The following is an 18,874-nucleotide window of genomic DNA, read 5'->3' on the forward strand; positions in this document are numbered from 1 at the left end:
CTCCAGATCCTTGGCTTCTTCGGGAGGGTAGATCAGTGCCTTTGTAAGCAGCAGGTGCCTCATGAATGTATGATAATGTGACAGAAGCCAGCTGGCTCTTGGAGCACCCCCTCTTTGCCGTTCCTGGCACCCTTTCTCACCCCGTAGCCAAGAGAGAGCTTCGGATGCTCCGTTTTTCCTGACACCTCTATATCCACCTCACTTTTTTTTTTCACACACAGCAAACAAAAATCATCTTTTTTTTCCCATTTGCTAAGCACAGGGGTACCGTGGTTGCGTGTGCAAAGCTGTGTGTGGCTGGGCGGCTTTGCAGGCAGGAACCGAGTGATGGCATGTTTCTGTGTGTCGGGTATCGGTGTCTGCGTCAGAAATGATGCCATCTGTGCCAGGCCTTGTCTAGGGGTCTTCTCGCCCACTAGTTGCTCCACACTCCCAATTCCACCCAGATGGGTTCAGTCCCCTGCAAGCTATGCTCTTTCCCAGCTTTGTTCTGGCCGGCTTCTCTGTTGGGAGAACCCTGCCTCACTGCCGGGAAAACTCCTACTCACCCTTCAAAACCCTTTCATCTCCAACCGCCTTCCCCCAAGTGAATCAATCATTCTCTGTGGCCACAGTGCTATGCGAACAGTCTGATCCAAGCAATGCTCGTATTATTAGGTCATTTGTCCAGTGTCTTTGAGTTTATAGCCATATTTTCAGGCTCTCCATAAGAGTCTTCCAAGATGTTAAATAAATGGGAATAAATTGCTTATTTTGTTCCCAAAGCAAATTTTTTTTTGTACCGTGTTAAAAGTGTGTCTCTGTAATGACTTTGTTTAACCTTTCTGCACTGTTAACTGCATGTGTCTGTCCATGTGGATGTGTTTCAGTACACAAGTGTGCTTGGGTATGTGCGTGTGCGTGTGTGCGTACGTGTGCACACGCACGTGTGTGCTTCCATTTTGATGCTCTGAATTTAGAGGTGAATCCCCCGGTGCTGCTCCCCACGGCTGGCATTTCCTCAACCTCTTTGCCCCACATCTTTAAGAACTGAAGGCATGAGGACAGGGGTGTCTGGCGGTGAGACTATCCCCCCAAGCCTTCCGTCCATTGTAGGGGAGCCCTGGGTATGTGTGGGGTGGGTTTTGGGGGGAAGAGCCCTTCATGGCCCCATCAGATCACACCCCCTTCCCTATCTATCTCTGCCCTGTTTAATTGGAATTTGGCTAGTGGAGACCATCTGTTCTATTCCATCCTGTTTCCATGACAACCAAGTGGCTTGAGACTGAGGTTTGTGGTGAAAGAAGTGGCCTGGGGGATGCTGGGAAAAAATAGCTAGGTCCTCCCCCTCAACCTGCTCTGTCTCCTCCTCTTGTCTTTGCCATGCCTTCACCTCCAAACTGGGTGAGACATAAAAGCCACCCCTGCCCCAGAGCTGGAGTTCCCTGCCACATTCTGTCATCTCCCCGGCCCTTTCCCAGGCAGGCACCTTTTGGCCTCCCACACACACTGTTCCCCCTCCCTCCACTTCCATTCATAAGTACTTTCCATGTGTGGATGCGGGCATGCAGGATCACCCTCATCCTGTGCCCCAGCAGATGGAGAGACTGAGTCTTCTGCCGCTTTCTTCCTGGTACCTTTCTGTCTCCCTGCCCACCCAATTCAAAGCATCCAAAGTTTCCCCGTGGTGTTCCCCACACTGCAGCTAGTGTGAGGGGAACCCCAACTCCCACAGATGAACCAGCTAAGGGGTAGGGCCTTCTCTGTCCCCCATGGGGAAGTGAGTGTCTTCAGAACCTGGAACTTGTGACTCAGTGTCCTACAACAAGGACCATCTTGAGAAGGGGGTCCCAGCTTCTTCTGAATCCTTTATCCTCCTGCCTCAGGGAACACATTAGGTCCTGCAGGTACAGTAGCAGAGAACACTCTAACTCCAGGGAGACTGTGGCAGTCTGAAGTCAGATGACCCTTGGTCTCCCAGGAGCTCTGACAGGTCTGATACACTGGGCTGTGAGGGGGTGGGGTCCGTCTCATATCCAACAGCTAGTTCTGCTTTCATGATGTTATTTTCTGCCCTAATTTCCTCATCTCTAGCAAAGCCTTTCCGTGCCTGCTCTATTCCCAGGGGACCCGCCTGTCTTCAAAAATAAGTGGGGTGGCCTGTCAGGTGACCTGTTTGTTATGCTGGGCCCAGACATCATGTGTGGGACATGCATGAAACATTTTACTATATAGCAGGGGGCTGTGGGTATGCCTGGTGGGGTCCTAGAACCCTTGCAGTGCCCACCCCTGCCAGCAGAATCAGCCCTGGGCTGGGGAGGGAAGATGGGATTTCAGATCTTTGTAGAGACACCCCCTCATGGCTGGCTTTCTTTGAATAGAGTACCCCACCATCTAACCTCCTTGTACTTTTTTTATTATTATTATTACAATATAATTGACATACCATAAAAGTCACCCTTCTAAAGTATGCAAGCCAGTGGCTTTTTATTCTACTCACTGAGCTGAGAAGCTATCAGCATTTAAAATATCTGCGCCACCCCAGAGAAAAACTCTAGACCTGTCACCCCCTTCCCATCTCCTGCCTGTGTGTCCACTCATCCACTCTGCTTCCTATTTAAGCACATCCGATAAATAAGCCCATAAGTGAGACTATTCAGTGTCTAGCCTCTTTCACTTAGCACTCCACAAGCCTCCTCAAGTGACCATGTCACGTCTCTGCCCAGAAGGCAATAATGGCACCCGAATGGCTCATAGGTCAGGTTTAATAGTCCTTGTCTAATACAAGGACTATTTATTTATTTGCTTTCTTCCTTACTTATTTGTTTTGGTTTTGAGACAGTCTCATGTAGACCAGGCTGGCCTCCAGTACACTATGAAGCAGAGGCTGTCTATGGACTCCTATCTCCCTGTCTTCATCTCCCAACGTAACAGTTGAGCAAGTAGTGTCATTTGGTACTGGGGATTCAAGTGTACAGACTACCCAAGACTCCTAAATTTAGCTCTTACCTCCCTTGCCTCCTGGCTACCACTCTCCCCTCTGCCACAGATCCCGACACACACACACACACACACACACACACACACACACACACACATTTTCAAAAGCACGATTTCTCTCCTGTCCCCTCTCGTCTTCCTCTCTGAGAGACTCCCATGAGACCCAACTAAAAGCCTCTTTTTGCTTGTACCTCATCACTCTCTGGTAACATTCTCCCTCATTGGAAACTCCCTCAATTTTGGTTCATACTTCACAAAACAAATAAAAGCCAGCGCTTGGCATATCATAATTGTTTGCTTTCATGTCCTGGGCTCTTGTTAGCCTGAGTGTCTAAAGAAAAAGAAACTATCTCTGCCTTCCTCGGTCTTCTGTCTTCTTATGGTCATCTCCACCTGTGACAAGCTGACATAGTGTTCAGCATTAGTGTAATGTCTTATGAGAAACAGCGGGGATCAAAGGATATGGGTAAGGGGAGTGTCATGTCCTAAGTGAGGTGACTTCTGTAATATGGACAGGTGGTCAGTAGAGGCATGGGAGATGGGTTTGGAGAATTTGGCAGAGGTGGGAGCAGAATAGGGTTTGATGATAAAAGATGGTGTAATGTGACCTTCGGCCAGAAAGTGGAAGTGGTGGATGAAGGGGAAGGCACTTCCTGCAGACAGGGAATCTGTGCAGAGGCCCAGGGGGAGGAGAGAGCCAGGGCCTACAATACGATGGCGTAGAGCCCAGCATTTAGGCAGGTAGAGTGCCGGGGGCAGCTGCCCTTCGCACCTGCATCTGATGGGAACCGCCCTGTGTGACTTCTCAGTCACACAGAATACCAGGCAGACAAGGGAAGAAGACGAGCTTATTCTGGCTCACAGTTCGTGGGGATACAGTCCACCCTAGAAGGAAAGGTGTAAGTGCAGGAGGAGATGGTGGCGGAGTACATTATAGCCACAGCTGCCTTCAGGAAGGAGACAGACAGACAGACAGATACTGTCTGGAACACCGCTTGCCTCCTTTTTATTCACTCTTAGGCCCTAGTCCATAATTTGCGTGGGTTTTCTTACGTCAGTTAACCTAATTTAGAGATTCCACCACAGACATGCCTAGAGGTTTATCTCCTAGGTGATTTTAAATCCTGTCCGATTGATTGACAATCGATATTACCCATCATGCCCTTCATCCTTCAAGGTCATTTAAAGATGGATTGCTGAGCGGAGCCTACTAGAATGCAAATGGCAGATGCTCTGCCTATCCTTCCTCACCTCTCATAGCCCTGTGCAGAAGAGTTAAGGGGCTAAAGGGCTAGAGAGCTGACTCAGCAGCTGCCTTTCTGTTCTTGCAGAGGCCCCAAGTTCAGTTCCCAGCAGCCATGTCGGGCGATTCATAACTGCTGTAGCTCTTCTTTCCTTGAGAGTCGTGTCACTCCAGAGGATCCAGTGATCTCTTCTGACCTCCATGCCATATGTACTCAGATGCACATAGCCACACACATACACATAATTAAAAATAAATCTTAAAAAAAGAATCGACGGACAAGGGTAGATCTGGGGGTCGGTCCCTGGCATCTGCTAGCCTATGCCCTTGGACTTTATGGCAGACCCCTGGCCCCTGGTTTCTCCTTCTGAAGTACTGACTAGTTTCCCATAGTGATGCATGCCTGTCACCCCAGCACTGGGGGCAGGAAGATCAGTTATTCAGGGCTACCCTGAGCTACATCACAAGATCCTCTCATCTCACCTGCAAATAAATAAAAGCAAGTATCATTGCCACCAACTAACTCCAAGGATTTTCGTGAGAGCTGAAAGAGATGGCAGACACCAATGGTCTGGAAGGGTGTGCCAGTGTTTGCTGCTCTCAGGTGTGCTGTGGACACCATTAACCAAACAGATAAAGGGCACACCTAAGCCTCTGATGCCCTCTGTGCCATCTCCAAGGGTTTAAAAGCCCTAATAGTGACAGTTCTAGACCGTGTATTTGAAACAGACTAGAAAGCAGCCCACACTGTGATTTCTGGGCATGGAAGGGAATGAATGGGTTTTTCTGCTACCTCTGCTCAGAAGGGATAGATGAGCAGAGAGGGGAGCAGGGCCCTGGTTTGCAGGATCTTCCTGAGTTGTGCAGAGGCCTAGAGGCAGGAGTTCTCAAAGCATAGGGGACCGGCCTTTCCCTGTTCCTTGAAGCTGAGGTAGGTAGGGGGTTGGCTCAAGGCCCAGGTCACTGCCTTACAGAGGGGATTCAGTTCCCAAGAAAGGCATCAAACAGACCTCCTGCCCTAACAGAAGGCAAGCCACTGAATTGCCTTTTAATCTGAGTGGGGTCCTGCTCACTCAGTGCTGAGTAGAAAAGAGACCATCCGTCCCCTTGAGTGAAAGTTATTTGATCGCTGAGTGTCTGGGGAAAGTATGAGGAGAAGGGAGGAGCGGGCCAGACTCTAGATAGACCCTGGGGAGGCCACCCCAGAAGGCTCTATTCTCTGTGTGACAGCTGACCCAAGGCCATTGTTATGCAGTGTGCCCCCATCCCTACCCTGTTCCTCCTCCCTCAGGCCAGGATGAGTAAGACAGCTTGTCTGCAGGGAGAGGGAGTGGGGCTGCCAGCTGTCACCTGCACAGGTGGGAGAGGTGGGCTATGGAGAGCTAGAGGTCTCCCCATGCCTTGCTCCAGCGTCAGGCTGGAGAGTGTGTCCATGATGCTCTGTAAGCCACTGAAATGTCCTAGTTGGTACCGTCTAGCGTGCAGTCTAGCGTAGCTCTCTGCCTCCATTCCCTATAGGTTTAGTCCCAGCAGTTATCTGCGATCTCGTGAAAACAAGCCAGATCAGGTGCCTCCTCTGCTCATCCTCCGCTGCTGCCTCCCATCTCACTCAGAGGAACTGTCTAGGCCCCGTGTCACGTGACTGCTGTGTTTCTCACTTCAGCAACACAGGCCAGAAATTCCAGACCTCTCCCCTCCGGGCCCTTGCACCTTCTGCTCTCTCTACTGGAATGCTGCTCTCTCCCATCCTCTGTGTTCATCGGTGTTTTGCTCAGAGGTCTTTTCTCTGTCATCCCAGCTCCCCACCCCTCCACTCTGATAGCCTATCCACACTTCCTCTCATTTCTTTTCTTTTTCCATCATTATTAGCATCCGGACTTGTCAGGAACAGAAGATTTGTTTGTGTTTTGTCTGGTGCTAGATCCCTGGACCTGATAGGAACCCTGTGATACCAGTAATATTTTAATGAGTGGACGCTCCAGAGGGAAGCCACCGCCGCTACCCTTGCACACACTCATGCAGGCTCATGTTGCACATGCGGACACACATCTCTTGATCACCTGGGCTGGCTCCAGAACACTGCCCCTGGTATCCATGTGACCACAGTGAACATCCCTGCCTTTTCTGAATCTTCCTTCTGCCCCAGAGTCTCTCAAGGTACTTTGTGGGTAGAGGAGTCTCTACTCCTCTAAGACCTGAGCCCTTCTCCAAGGAGGAGGGAGCTCACTCTGAGCCATCCTGACACTTAGCCAACCAATTACAGATGGATACAGGACCTGGAAGGGTCTAGGGATCTCTCCCTATGCTTGCGCCAAGGAATTTAGTTCACAGTCTGATTCCATCATCCTCCCTCCTGAAGTCCTTCCTCCTCTCTGGCTGTTGCTTCTATGTCTTAGGGAACACTGAGGGGTGCCCCAGAAGGCCAGAGGAAGGAGGAAGGCAGCCCAAAATCTCAGGTGATTGTACAGGAAAATAGCATAGTGGTCTCAGTGAGCTGTCTTCCAGAGGTGGTTCCTTACAGCCTGGAGAACCATATCCCTTGGATGCTTGAGCCAGGAACCTTCAGAAGAGGTTCCATCGTGGAGAACTAACTTGCAGAGAGGGAAACACAGTGCGTGCATGATTTGAGCCTGCTTGAAAAGACAGGTCTGATGAAGGTGGATTGCCTCTTCACGACGTGACAGGCATGTTCCACTCACTTGTCAGGAAGCTGCCTTGCAGGTTCCATGGTCCGTCATCCTTTCAGGATCTTAGCGTTTGAGGACAAGGGGTACTTTCAGGATAACCAGGTGATGGGCATCCAGGGTGGGACTCTTACAGGAAGTGGTTTGCTAACTTAGGCTAAGCATGCTCACGTGGGAAGAGCATCGGTTTGGAGGTGAGACGCTCCCCCTCAGTCACCAAGCACCTCATAACCCTGGTTAGTCTCTGGCCTCGGGGCTTCTAAGAAGCCCTTGGGATCTTCTGTCCTGTGCTCTGTGCTCAGAGAGTCCATGTTAGCCTATCACCTTGCTTTCCTACCTCTTATCAAGGTCAAAGCCTTGAAACCCTAGCAAGCACGTTACCCAAGAGTGAGGAGCTGAGACTCCTGCAACCTCTGACGATAAATCGATGTCTTCCGCCTCTGTGGAAGACCTTTACTTTTTGTCCCTTTGGTGTGCCCAGGAGCCCTTCATAACAGCTGGGGCCTTCAGACTGTGGACTCCAGAGCGTGAGACAAGAGAAACCTGAAGGCAAAGCTCTTCTCAAATTAAGCCCCAGGCCTTTCCATGGGGCTGGAGAAGCTTTAGGAGGCCCCTGGCCTCCTGGTTTATGTCGGCTTGCCACTGGTGGCCTCCCATGTGAACATCCTGGCAGGCTCTAAGCATCCGCTCTTAGCAAGGCAGGGCCATGCGTGTTCTTGAAACCCGTGGCCATTATTTACCACTTGCTTTGAGCCAGGGTCAGTTTCTTGGACTCAGCTTAGAGAAAGTCATTGATTTGGAGCCAGCAAGATGGTTAATTGTTCTTTGACCTCCCTATGTGCCATGGCACACACACCTACCCACCCAGACATGTACTCAAAATAGATAAATGTACTTAGGATGTTTTTGTTTTTAGTCGTTTGACCTTTCCAATAGCTAATCAACGAATAAGGAAATAACAATCTTCTCTCCTCCTCATCTTTCTCCTCTTTTCTTCTACCACCACTACTTCTTCTTCTCCTCCTCCTCCTCTCCCTCCTCCTCCTCCTTCTTCTTCTTTTCCCTCTCCTCCTCCTTCTCCTTCTCCTCCTCCTTCTTCTCCTTCTTCTTCTTCCTCCTCCTCTTCTTCCCCCTCCTTCTCTTTTTTCTTCTCCTCCTCCCCCTCCCTTCTCCTTTCTTTCTCCCTCCCTCTCTCCCTTTTGCAGTAAGTAAGATTTTTGCTAGGTAGCACAGGGTAGCTTAAAGGCATGGTCCTGCCTGCTTCAGCATCTCCGGTACTGGGATTTCAGGTGTGTGCTGCCATACTGTGGTTTCTTTTCATTGTCATAAATGGGGACACAGGTGTCAGAAGTGTAAAGTCACACAAGCTAGCAATTAGAGAGGTGGGCTTTGGATTGCATGAGTGAAAACAGAGGACTCTCTGCTAACACAGTGAGACAGAAGAGTCCCTGGTTTGGCGGAACAAGAAGGCAGCATGAGGCAGGGACCTGACCCTTCCCAGAACAAAAGGGAATCCCCCACTATTTTAGGACCAGACGTGACTGGACAGTGCATGGACAGTATCTATCTCTAGCCTTAGCCTGGGTGGTGTCTGGCAGTAATAGATCCATTCACTCCTGGGCTCAGTATCAAAAAGCATGGGGAAACGGACTTTCCCTTCAGCAAAAAGGATGGAGATTAAACAGCAGGAAGAACTTCCCAGCTGTCAGGACCATACGCTTTTAAAACAGGCATCCCAGGAAGGTGGAGGCCCATGCAGAGAAGGTTAATGCTGTTGCTGCTCAGAGCCGTTGGAGAGGTAATGTGAAGAAGGGTATGCAGCTGACCCCTCCAGGGTCAGACCAAAGATGCTGTCCCCCAGGAAAAGGAGACCATTGGCTATCCCTACGTTGGTACCACCCTCTTCCTAGGACCCCATCTGCCCCAGCCCTGCCATTGGACTTCATTAAATTGCATTTTCCCAGAGCAGGGCAGGCTGGTGACAGAATGAGTCAACACCAGCTTGCTACAACTGTCGCCCCTGGAGCCTGCGGGCATAGAGGGAGATAATTGGGAGCAGTTTGACAGCTTAATGTCTGGGGCTGGCTTCCTGGAGCAGTGCAGGGTGGGGTGGGGGTGGGGCAGGAGCCAGAAATGGGGTGGGGGATAGATTGGGTTGTCTTCAGACCACCACCATCACCACCACAGCTGCCGCCGCCGCCGCCTTTCCCCTCCGTTTCCCCAGCACCAGCTTGTTGGGCAGGAAAATAAAACACAGAAAAGGAAATTAGATACGGAAAATAAATAAGGGTTTCTTTATTAATTTGTCAGAACTAATTAACATCTCCCTGAGATTTGTCTCCTCTCCAGATACCCTCAGAGCAGGAAGGAGGGAAGTCTGGCAGAGGTCAGGCTTGGGCTTCAGGGTCCCTGTCCCAACCACTCCTAACAGCGCCTGCCCCTAGAGGAGAGGGCAGAAGATGGGTCACTCAAAGGGAAGCCCCCCGGGGTCCAGCTGAGAGAGACCCTAGACCCTTGTCCACTTCTCTGGGCGCTCTTGTCACCATGCTGTGGTTGCTCTCCTGACTTCGTTCACATCACATTCCCCGCTGAAGCAGAGCTACTGCCTGACTGGTTCGAGGCAGTGGGGACAGTGTCTAGTGTCAAGTACCATAGCGGGCATGGTCAGGACTTGCTGTTGCTTGGGAGACAGAGATTAGGAGAAATACTGAAGCTTCTACAGAATTCTTCATCCCAAGCCTCTTGGTAATGTTCACCTATAATCCCAGCACTCAGGAGACTGAGACAGGAGGATTGTTGGTAGTTCAGTGCTACCTGGGCTAGCTATATAGAGAGACCCTGTCTTTTTTTTTTTTTTTTTAAGGTATCTACCTACCCTCAAAGTCTTTAGGGTTTCACATGTGCAGTAGTCTCCAGAATACAGAGTAAGTGGCTAAATGTGCCTTAGAGGCTGGAGAGAGACAGAGTTCCCAAGAACTCGCTGGCTGTTCCTTCTGAGCCCTGTCTGCCCATCTCACTCACCACAGGGCCTGACTTAACTTCCAGGAGTCTCCCTAACAGTTGTCTCACTTCCTGGTTGTGAATGCAAGTTCTCCCGGCCAGGAAGCCACCCCAGCTGCCACCCCAGCTGCCCCTGGATTTGGGCGAGAGCCTGGTTTTGTTTCCCAGAGTCAGGCCCAACCCTGCTTTGTCAGAGGGCTTCTCTGAGAAACCTCTCCACAGCCACACCTTGTAGTAGACACTGCCTTGGAAGGTTGCAAAATCCAGTCTGTTCTGTGGGTCCCACTGTACTGACAGCATCTCGAGGTGTTCCACTGACACCGACCAAAAAGATTCCGGAGGAGATGAAACTCTGTCTCCTCTCCCAGGTCCGTCACCCCCCGGAGTTGGCTGAAGGCCTCACAGAGCTGAGGTCCCCAGACTGTTGAACCAGAAGAAGCTAAAGGGAGAGAGGGCTAAATGGCCAGCCTCCTCCTGCAGCTCAGATGAGGACCCGAAGGCCTGGAAAAAGAGCCACAGCTTACTGGGTCAAGGTAGCCCCAGCTTTAGCACTTGAGTCTGCTGACTCCCTGGCCATGCCTCTCACGAACAGGTGTCAGGGCTTTACAAATGGCATAGGAAGTAAATTAGTTTGTCACACCAGGCACTCTCAGAACCAAGAAAACCTCTGGGGAATGTGGTGGGCATGTGCTCAATGGGGTCAGACTACAAAGTTATTGTCCAGGGGTCAGGTCACCGTCCCACCCACTATGGACATATGCTCTTGATGTCCCCTTTGACTTTGGGGACATTTAGGGCCCTGCCACATCTCTGCATCAGTAGTAAGCAGTATCTAAAGTCGGCAGACCTGGGTTTGCATCCTGGCTCTGCTATAACTGTGACCTTGGCTATCCTTGAGTGCAGCTGAGCCTTAGTTTTCTGGCTGTCTTAGAATACCTGCTTTGAAATATAAGGACTCCATGAGCTGTGGGTATGATGCTGTAGGGATAGGGTCAGTGTCCAGTGGTCTCCAGAGTGTCTTGCAAAAGGCTCCTCCCCACCTCCTGCCACTTTCCCTCCACACTGGGCAGAAATGGAATGGAGTCTTTTCTGCCACCCTGTGGTTTTAACTCAGGCTGCCTGGCTCCTTGCTGCACGCATGCCCAGAATAGGTGCTGGAGAGCAGCACAGGCAGCTAGAATAGGGGCCTCTGTTCTCCAGGTCTCAAAGGTAGGCAAGAGGACTTTGGGTGGTGACTGGGGATGGGGATAGAGAGGGCCTGGTAAGATTGGTCTGTGTCTGTGGGCTGGGCATGGAAGGGAGTCTCAGAGGCCACTTGGAACTTGGGGAACTTGTCTTGGACTTGGGGAACTTGGAGAAGGAACTAAGAGGCCTCTTAGCCCTGTGAAGCCACACCATACTTCTTACCACTCCCCTGCACCTTGGCCAGGAAAAACACAGGGTCACTTGCACTTGCATCTCTGCAGGAATGACACCCAATGCCGTGTGTGGCTCTTCTAGGTTCCTGTCCCCCAGGCTATGGGACCTCAAGACCTGGCCCAACTTCTGTAGTCAAAGTGGGGGTGCTGATTTGATGGGGGAGGCAGGTGAGCTGCCCAACTGTGGGGCTTCTACAAGACAGCTTAGAGAATCCAGACAAATGAACATAGATGCTGTGACCTTAGGGAGCTGGAAAAGGCCAAGGCTGGTGTCAGGTTGTGGCTCTAGCCCTGATCCCACAGAAGCTTTATCGAGCTCCCCGTCCTGAATGTCCTGAACAATTCATTGGCCAGGCAACTGCGTGTTGCTCTATCTCAGCCATTTTAACAAAAGATGTCAAGTCCACTTGCTGGGTAAGGAAACTGGGGCTCCTGGGTTTGAGGCAACTTGCCAGTGAATAGAAGAGCTCAGCCTGAGCTCTGCCTCCCAAGCTCTCTCCCTACACCCTGAGTCCCCTCCTTAGGAGGAAGAGCTTACTGAACCCTGCCTTGCTGGCTGGTCAAACAAGTCTCAGCACAGGGTACGCTACCACTGCAGCAGGCGGATGAGGACAGGCATCCTCAGGAGGGAAAGGATAAGGATTGCTTGCTGGCCAGTCTCCCAGGGGCAGTGGTGAGGTGCCCCACTCTGGAGACATGGACAGGAAAAGAGGAACTTATTTACTGATTGGGTGAGAGGCTGGGAGGCCAGGCTTGCCAGGCATGGTGGGTGGTGTATGACAGCTTCTCTCGAACCCTTCCCTTGGGAAGTTTCAGAAAGCAAGAAAAGCTTGACTTCTGTCTGCTGCCTCCTGGCCAAGAGAGTCAGATCTGAGTGCCATTTTCCCAAAGACTTCTGTTCCCATCTACTGGGACAGCACATCAGGCTGGGCAGGTGTGGCCCAGCTACCTATCTGAGTTCTAGCTGACTCCCATCCAAGTCCTACTTGCTTTCTTCCTTCCCTGTCCCTGAAAGGGGCCAAAGGGACTCCAGGCTGGGTCTGCCACTGAGGGCTTCAGCCAATGATGTTCTTGTTCTCTTAGGAAAGAGACTTACAGACTTCGCTTTAACAACAGGGTGTTGGGAGGACTCCAGGCTCTCACCCAGGACACGGCTTAGACGGAAAATTAGGTTCTGCTTCCACTGCCCCAGCTCTGTAGCTTGGTGGAGTCCTCACCAAACCCCAGGCCACAGTTTCCTCCTCTGTAAAATGGGTGTGTCTCGAGCCTTGTTCCAGAACACGGCAGTGAAAGTGGAAGATTCCAGAAGCACTTTTGAGCGCCCAGTACATTAAAAAAAAAAAGAAGAAGAAGAAGTGGAACAATTGGCTCTCCAATTCCAAGGTCCAGAAGCACAAACTCTGCCTACCAGCATTTATTTTTAGGGTTCAGAGAGCCTCCAATGATGGGGTGGGGAGGACAAGCTTTCTCAATCTGTGTCTCAGAAAGAAAGAGTTGCTGAGAACTGTTGGCCGCTGTAATGGAGCCAGAGCTGGAGCAAAGACGAGGGTCTAAAGTCAGATGTGTGTCTTTAATTGCTTGAGTTCACATCTCATAAAAGAGAGAGAAATAATAACAATAATAATAATAATAAGGCAGGAGCCCTGCCATTCCCCACCCCCTTTCTCTGCCATGAGTCAAGAACCAGTTCCCACCAGTCTTCCTGGGGTTCAAAGCGTCTCCCCGCCCTAATCCTCACTTGGACCTCCCCGCCCCCACCACTCCTGTGGGCAAGAGACTTTTCTCTGGGGGTGGGGGTGGGGGTGGGGGTGTGGGCTCTGACACTCCTAAGGCCAGACCGTGGCAACATGGTGGGCAGTGCCTGAGGTACTGGCAAAGAGGGGACACTCTGCCAGGCTTCCTGTTGACTGAAGCACACCATAAGGGGACAGGCTCAACTCTAGCTTTTATCTAGCCCAGACCTGATTTCTCCCTGTTCAATGGTGGCCAGAAGGTTCCCCCTCCTAGCCCCTATCTACCAGAGGCAGCCTTGCTTTAACAACAACTAGGGAGGCAGAGGTCTGGGATGAGGCCCTGAACCTATAGGCTCCCTTCCCACCTGGGGAAGCCACCTTGGCCTGCTGCCTGCCTGCCTGCCTGCACCTTGATTCTCTAAGGTGGACAGACCTCCAGCCCCCCCCCAACCCCCTCCATCTCCCTTTACCCCACCTCAAAGCCCTGACTCACTCCCTCTCTTCCCTCTCAAGCTGTGTCTCCAGGACGTGTCAGGACAGCGTGCTGGGTTCTGGTCCTACAGGCTTGGCTGTGCTGCTCTCACTGGGGGTGGGGCAATGGGGAGACTTAGCTTTGACCTGCTTCTTCAAACCTCCTTCCCCCCCTCTTACCCTGGGTGGGGGTGGGGGGGGTGCAGACAGAACTGAACTCTAGAGCACCTCCTCTTTGCACCCACAAGAGGCTCTGCCTGGGAGGCAGCTGTAGCCTAGGGGTGGCAGGGATGGGACACCACATTTCTTCACCCTAATCCTGCCGTTCTGGGTCTTTCGGCTGTGTGCATGCAATGCCACTTGGCCTCCCAGAGACCCTTACCCAGAAGCCTTCACTCTCAGAAGGCTGTTTGTCATCCAGTGGCTGCCGCCGCTTCCCCATTATTCTGCCGTCAATGGAAAGGAAAGGGTCTTGGTCTCTCCTTGTTTTTTCCGTTGCTTATTGTATAATTGTAAGTCACTTCACTCTACTGAGTAGTCTCCATCCTCCTCAAATTGGTCAGCGCTATCCCCTTGATTGCTTCAGGATTCTGGATGCCCAAAGTCAATGAGACTGGAGGAAGGTGTGCTAGGATTGCATGCCCCCACCCCACAGTCAGCCTAGCCAGCAGAGGGTGAGAGAGGTATGCCTGTGTCTCACTGAGATCATTGAGAGTGAATGACCCCGCACCCCTGTGGCTCCCAGCCTCCTCTCTCTCATAGAGAAACTTCTCTGGGGAAGTAAGCATGGCCTTTGCCAGGGAGCCAGGTCTTCTTTGATCTGCTAGCTTCCTAAGAAGTCTTGATTAAAAGCTCTCAGTGACCTGGGAAGTCAGTGGGGAACCATGTTGATGAGTCTGTTCCCCAGAGTTCGGGGTTCATTATGGAGATCAGATGGAGCCTGTTGCCAGTACAGGCATCAGGTAGGTACCAAGCTGGCCGGGGATTCAGGTTCCAGCCTAGCCAACCGTGGAGGGCCCAGGGATTGCTATTTGAGCAAGGTGGAGGTAGAGGCTGTTGGGGATATGAGAACAGAGCCAGGCGATTCTGTGGGACCTGAGTGTTGAAGTAGGAGTTTTCCACTTTGGGGAGGTGTGGCGGGTGGGGATGTGGGAGGGGGAGGAGAGGAAGCTGGGAATTTAAGCAGGGGTAGATTGAAGGTCTGATACTGGTTTAGCTCTGCCCCAAGGCTGCGGAGCGGGCAGGAGGCTGTGTCATAAGATCTAATTTGTATTCAGATCCACCTGTTAGCAGTGTCTATTGAATAAATCACTGTGCCAGCCTGAGCCTCAGTTTCCCAGGACAAGAGTGGCATCTGCCTCAACGGGGTGTTTGTGAGATTTGTTGCCTAGTCTCACATAATGAGATGTGGGTGCCTCTCAGGAAAAGTTCACTGTCGTCAGAGTTGCCTACGAGTTTGTAAAGAAAAGGAAGCTCAAACCGTGTCTAGAAACTCCCAAAGAGTAAGGCTAAACCGCTATCCCGCAGTGACTAAGGAATGAGTTTTGTAGATGGTGAGGAAGTGGTTGGCAGGCAACATGCTCTGTAGTGTTTATTTTTATTTCATGTACATTAGACTCGGTCAGAGAGAGAGGTTTGGGCATCATGTGCATGATGGTGCCCTTGAAGGCCAAAAGAGGGCACATTAGATCCCCTGGAACTGGAGTTGCAGGCCATTGAGAGCCACCATGTGGGTGCTGGGAGGTGGCCTTAGACCCTCTGTGAGGGCAGTCTGTGCTCACTCTTAACTCTTGACCCATCTCTTCTTCAGCTTCTGTTTGGAGTTGTTTTGTCACTTTAGCATTTGAGACAAGGTCTTGCTAAATTGCCCAGGCTGGTCTTCAACTCCCCGTCCTACTTCAGCCTCTCTGAGCTGACCCAGCTACTGTCCAGCTACCCTCTATCTCTCTGATTCCTCCCCCATCTGCTGCCTCCCGGTGTAGTAGAAAGTCCTCATGTACCAATAAAGATCCAAGAGCAGATGCTTTGCGCCCCCCACCCCACCCCAGTTCTCTTGAACGCCTGTAACTTCATACTGTAGCCGGGCAAAGTAAGCCAAGCATGAAAGAAATGGGCAGTCAGAAACATTTGAACCTGGAGAAAAGAGGCCAAAGGGGGAGAGATGTATGGTTGGGGGTTATGGCCTCCTAGCGGAAACACCCTCTGCTCTTCTGCTCTTCTGGCTTCTTAGGTGAGCTATTTGCTTATCTTGTGACCCAGAGGCAAGGTCTCTGTAGCCACAACAAGAGAAACAAGCATACCACAGTCCTAAGGTCTTGTGGCTGGCTGATAAGTCTTTCCCAGGTGCTGTCATGGCCACTGTCATTGAGCCATCTCAGGCCAAGTCATAACTTCCTACCCCCTTCTTCAGCTAGCTCCTCAGTTCCAAGCCCTACCAACTTCCTTACATTAGTTGAACCAGTTCATTCCTCTGTGATTTTTTTTTCTTCATGGACAAATGGGGAGCCAGTCCCAGCTGGTCCCCTACTAAGGAGCCCTTTGAAGGATCCGAAGCCTGCTTCTCCCCCACCCTAGATGGTCCTTGGATCCCAGTCTGAGTCCACTGTCCCTTTGACTTTTCTATTTATGTACCAGAACTCACCCACCACATTTCAGTTTCCCAATCAAATCATTAATTACCCCAGTAATTAAATCCAATTAGCAGTTGTAGGGGCCTTTCTGAGTGAGGAACCATTAGCCAGGGTGAAAATGCCTGGGAGAGGGAGAGAGAGCGAAAAACTCACCCCTTCCCAGCTTTCAAAGTGAAAACAGGAGTCAGCAGTGCAAGGCCAGGGCCCCCAATTAAAGTTGGGGCCTCACTCATTAAGCTAATTTGGCATGCTATCCCAGCAGCCTCTGGTGGGAAGGCCAGCAATGGAGCCGGCCAACATTTGGTGGTGGTGGAGGTGGGACGAGCCCTGCTCACCTTGAGGGCTGAGCTGGAGATCCAGGCTTACTCAGGGAAGGGCTGGGGTCTCGTGAGTACCACTTGCTTCTGGCTTCCTTGGCTTTGGAGCTGATGAGGGTAGGGTGGGCTGAGGTGAGGTGAGACAGGAAATCCCAACCTTCTGCTGCCTGTCTGGGGAAGAGACAGCTTAGCAGTCACTTATCTTTCTAGGTCTAAGGCTGAGGGGAGCTCCCGTCCCAGGATGGCTGTGAAGAACACACACACACACACACACACACACACACACACACACACACACACACACTCACACACTCACTCTCGTCTCTGAAGCTCCTGGGTGCCTGGTAGCCACCCTTGCCCCCGACTCCATGATTCCTGAAAGTAGCCTAGCATTTTCCCTCCATTCCCCTACAGCTCGCACCACACAGTTCCCAGGTTGAGAAGCTGAGAGCCAGAAAGATAAAAATCTAAGACAGAGTCAGGCTTGGAAGAATGAAGATGAGGTATGTTCAGAGTCCTCAGTCAGGTCTCCTTGTGGCTCAGCTGGCCTGCAGCCCTGACTGGAGCAGAGCTGGGGGCCAGGGTGACAGACTCAGCCTTTTCCCAGAGCCAGGGGTGACAGGCAGAGGGGATGATGCTCGCACTTCTTAGATAGTAGGGACTCCTCGCCCATCCTGCATCAGACAGGTTCCATGTGTCTGTCATGAAGCTGTAGACCACTGCTTAACCTCCCAAAGGGGAAGGAGCAAGACATACATACCACGAGGCTCAGTAATAGAAGGCACAGCCTCTGGAGACAGGCTGTTCTTGTGTGATCATCTGGCCTTGGAATTTGGCCTCTCTGAATTCCTCATTTCCAAGACGAGAATGGTAATGAAACCTAGCACCCAGGAGTTTTGAGAATGAAACAAATTAGCCTCCATGAGCATTCAGACTTTGGACTGGCACAGTGTCTAACACACACATGCTAACTGTACTTGCCATCTCCAGGAGAGGCCCAGCAGGAAACATGTCCCTCTTGTGTCCTCTCAGGGACACACAGGCTTCTGTTGCTCAGGTTGTTGCCCAACCTTAGGGTGTTCAGAGGGGGACAGGGCCGCTCTGCGCAGGGTCAGAAGGACAAGGGGATGGGAAGGAGAGTTAGTCAAGGGAAGCAGGTGGCCGCAGAAGCCGGCTACATCTCCGCAGCTGGGCGCCATGCCCCGTGCCTACGTGCTGGCTCCCTCTGTGAGGCAGGATGGAGAACAGGCCCTGGCATGCCAGCCCCTACCAGTGACTCCTGAAACCTTGACAAGTCTGAGCTAGAAGCAGGCCTGGGCGAGGCTCCTGATAGACTCATGTTGGGCAGAGGGATGGTCGGTGTGGGAAAGACCCCACACTTGAAACTGTGACGCTGCTGGGAGAACCGGAAGGAAGCCCGGGAGGATGCTGGGTGGTGGCTGGGCTCAGAGCCTTTTCTGACTCTCTGGTCTCCTCACTCCCATGTGTCCCTGCCAGGCAGGACAGGAAGAAGTCAGGCTACAGAGGCAGCAGGGAGGGGTGCCCTCAGCATTTTGCCAAGTGTAAGGTGATGGTTTGAGTGGTGTGGAGAGAGAAGAAGGGAGCAGTGACAACCGTGTGCCAGAAACAGAGGAAGCTGCCCAGTCCTGGGGAAGTGACCTCACCCCAGCTGAGTGAGCTGGGTATGCCAGGACTTAGTGTATAGGCAGGAAGGCTAGCTTTGGGGATGGGCATGAGACTTGGCCACGGGCACTGACACTGGAAGTCACTGAAGCAGTCTAGATCAGCTAGGAAAACCTGTATTAACTACCATTTTTAGCCTCTTGGGTGCTGGAGGGAAAGACCACCCAGGGACAATTGTACAGAATCTGGACATAGCCTCAGGCCTGCACAAGGTGGGGGCAGGGTGTTCCAGTGAGCACACTCCCTCTCCCTGACCCACCATGTCAGGACCCTCTGAAGAGCTTGTCTTCACACCACACAAAGGCTGCTAGGTTAAAATCAACAACAACAACAAAGCGAGTCATAAGTGCCCTGCTTCCCTGTGACAAGTAAGCTTGGCTGAATTTAGACCTGAAGTTCCACAAAAGTTGAAAGGCAGCCAGCAAGGGGTTACCCACCTGTAGTCCCAGCAAGGGGGCACCCACCTGTAGTTCCAGCTCCACTTTTCAGAAGGCTGAGGTAAGAGACTCTCCAAAGCCCTCCATTCCAGGCCCAGCCTGGGAAACCTGTATCCCGAAAGGAGAGAGATTGGGACTGTCACCACAGGGCTGGAATGCTCACCCCATCCCCTGCTGGAGGTGTTCTGTGATTACAGCCCAGAAGAGGTCAGCACTCAGGTTGGAGTCGTGACCCTGGTTTGCTGTAGTCTGGGTTCACACGAATCTAGGCTAGAACTT

At 51.7% G+C, this 18,874-nt stretch overlaps 1 protein-coding gene and 1 long non-coding RNA gene across 12 annotated transcripts in view; one reads left to right on the forward strand and one right to left on the reverse strand.

Annotated features, from left to right (window-relative positions):
- Positions 1 to 18,874, forward strand: part of Nectin1 (nectin cell adhesion molecule 1) — a 70,387-nt gene that overhangs the window by 23,042 nt on the left and 28,471 nt on the right. The window lies entirely within an intron of this gene.
- Gm46108 overlaps positions 1 to 18,874 on the reverse strand; it is a 52,137-nt gene that overhangs the window by 21,258 nt on the left and 12,005 nt on the right. For 4 of the 9 annotated variants that reach the window (XR_003948143.1, XR_003948140.1, XR_003948141.1 and 1 more), the window contains one exon: positions 1 to 18,703. This exon is cut by the window's left edge. This is a non-coding gene — a long non-coding RNA (predicted gene, 46108). The remainder of the gene's footprint in view (positions 18,704 to 18,874) is intronic. The other 5 variants (XR_001779136.2, XR_003948147.1, XR_003948146.1 and 2 more) reach the window with 5 other exon arrangements.

This window comes from Mus musculus, chromosome 9 (assembly GCF_000001635.26).
Source record: "Mus musculus strain C57BL/6J chromosome 9, GRCm38.p6 C57BL/6J".
In the NCBI taxonomy this organism is placed as follows: Eukaryota; Metazoa; Chordata; class Mammalia; order Rodentia; family Muridae; genus Mus; species Mus musculus.